Here is a 2,959-nt window from a genome sequence, read left to right as displayed (position 1 = left end):
TCACTTCAACCTGGGAGTCGGAGGTTGCAGTGAGCCAAGATTGTGCCACTGCATGCCAGCCTTGGTGATAGAGTGAGACTCTGTCTCAAAAAAAAAAAAAAGAAGGAAAAAGAAAAAGATCAGGAGTAAAAAGAGACAGATAGGCTCTTCATGTAACCTTTTGAGAGTAGGGTCCTTTTTGTGTTGTTCATCCCAGTATTCTTAGTGCCTGACATAATTAAGGCTCAGTAACATCTATCTATTGAGTGATTAAATGAGTGACGGTAATGCCTCACTTTCCCAAGGTCTATAAGGATGTGAATAAAGTTGTTATAAGTTATATCTATAATTAGTAGATCTATGAAAAGTCAACAGGTAAGATAGCCCTTAGTGAAAGGTACATCATGGGTACCTTGGGAAGAAGCCAATAAAAAATATTTAAAAATGTGTTGGGCACAGTGGCTCACTCCTGTAATCCCAGCACTTTGGGAGGCTGAGATAGGTGGATCACCTGAGGTCAGGAGCCTGGCCAACCTGGGGAGACGCTGTCTCTAATAAAAAATACAAAAATTAGCCAGGTGTGGTGGCAGGCATCTGAATTCCAGCTACTCAGGAGGCTGAGGCAGAAGAATCGCTTGAACCCGGGAGGCAGAGGTTGCAGTGAGCCGAGATGGCACCACTACACTCCAGCCTGGGCGACAGAGTGAGACTCCATATCAAAAGAAAAATTTACATATACATATAAACATATATGTGTATATATACATACTATATATAATATATAATGTAAAATCCACCAATTGCATGAGGAGATATGCATGAATGTTGACAGCAGCATTGTTTACTATAGCAACAAAGGACACCAACCTAAATGAGGTAAATATAAAATGGGTAAATATAAAATGACATATCCATTTGTTGGCGTACTGTACAGCATTGAAAATGAACAAAATAGAACTACATGTATAAATATAGATGAACCATTCAGAATGTAATGTTGAAGGGAAAAAAGCAAGTCGTAGAATAATTCAAATAAATGATCCCATTTCTATAAAATTTTAAAGTATACAACAAAAAATACAAAATTAGCCCGGCATGCACAAGTATGGCCCCAGCTACTCAGGAGGCTGAAGTGAGAGGAGGATTGCTTGAGCCTGGGAGGTGAAGTTTGCAGTGAGCAGAGATCATGCCACCACACTCCATCCTGAGGGACAGGGTAAAGGAGTGAGACTCTGTCTAAAAAAAAAAAAAAAAAGTAGGCCAGGTGTGGTGGCTCACACCTGTAATCACAGCACTTTGGGAGGCTGAGGCAGGTGGATCACCTGAGGTCAGGAGTTTGAGATCAGCCTGGCCAACATGCTGAAACGCTGTCTCTACCAAAAATACAAATATTAGCTGGTGTGGTGGCATGTGTCTGTAATCCAAGCTACTCAGGAGGCTGAGGCAGGAAAATTGCCTGGACCCAGGAGGTGGAGGTTGCAGTGAGCCAACATCATGCCATTGCACTCTAGCCTGGTTGACAAGATTAAGACTCCATCTTAAAAAAAAAAAAAAGTTTTCTTCAAATCGCGGCTTGCTTTTTAATTCTCTTTACAGTGTCTTTCCTTGTTTTAATTTATTTTTTCTTAACCACTGATCATTATTCCATTGTATGAATGTGTCATGACTTATTTAGCCAATCTTAGGTTGATTGACATTGATGTTATTTCTAAACTTCTGCTATTACAAACTGTGCTTCTGTTAATATCCTTGAATTCACGTCGTTGCTTCTGTTTTTCTTTTTTGAGACAGAATCTCGCTGTCACCCAGGCTGGGGTACTGTGACACCATCTCTGCTCACTGCAACCTTTGGCTGCTGGGTTCAAACAATGAGCTAGGATTACAGGCATGTGCCACCATACCTCACACCTGGCTATTTTTTTTGTTTTTTGAGATGGAGTCTTGCTCTGTGTGGCCCTGGCTGGAGTGCAGTGGCTCAATCTCAGGCAACCTCTGTCTCCCAGGTTCAAGCGATTCTCCTGCCTCAGCCTCCTGAGTAGCTAGGATTATAGGTGCACAACACCACGACTGGCTAATTTGTGTATTTTTAGTCGAGACAAGGTTTCACCATGTTGGCTAGGATGGTCTTGATCTCTTGACCTCAAGTGATCTGCCCACTTCGGCCTCCCAAAGTGCTGGGATTACAGGCATAAGTCACTGCGCCTGGCCTGGAAATACCACTTTTACTGAGTATTAAATTCATACATGTGTTTGTGTCTATCTGGAAACAGCTCCTTGACTGTGGAACTAACCAGGCGCTAACATCTAATTATTTTAATTAGTAATTTTTTATAGTATGTTTGCTATTTGGTCAGGAGTTTTCAGAAAGTTCAGAAACTTCTTAGCTATATTTTATTTATTTATTTATTTATTTTGAGACGGAGTCTTGCTTTGTCACCCAGGCTGGAGTACAGTGGTGCGATCTCAGCTCACTGCAACCTCCACCTCCTGGATTCAAGCTATTCTCCTGCCTCAGCCTCCTGAGTAGCTGGGACTATAGGCGCTCACCACCACACTCGGCTAATTTTTGTATTTTTAGTAGAGACGGGGTTTCACCATATTGGCCAGGTTGGTCTCGAACTCCTGACTTTGTGATTTGCCCGCCTTGGACTCCCAAAGTGTTGGGATTACAGGCATGTGCCACAGCGCCCGGCTGGCTATATTTTCTTACTAATTTTTTTTTTTTTTTGAGACAGAGTTTCATTCTTGTTACCCAGGCTGGAGTGCAATGGCGCGATCTCGGCTCACCGCAACCTCCGCCTCCTGGGTTCAGGCAATTCTCCTGCCTCAACCTCCTCAGTAGCTGGGATTACAGGCACGCACCACCATGCCCAGCTAATGTTTTGTATTTTTAGTAGAGACGGGGTTTCACCATGTTGACCAGGATGGTCTCGATCTCTTGACCTCGTGATCCACCCGCCTTGGCCTCCCAAAGTGCTGG

The sequence above is a fragment of the Cebus imitator genome, unplaced genomic scaffold (assembly GCF_001604975.1).
Source record: "Cebus imitator isolate Cc_AM_T3 unplaced genomic scaffold, Cebus_imitator-1.0 Scaffold132, whole genome shotgun sequence".
NCBI lineage: Eukaryota > Metazoa > Chordata > Mammalia > Primates > Cebidae > Cebus > Cebus imitator.
The sequence above is the reverse complement of the archived record's forward strand: the minus strand, read 5'-3'. Positions refer to the sequence as shown.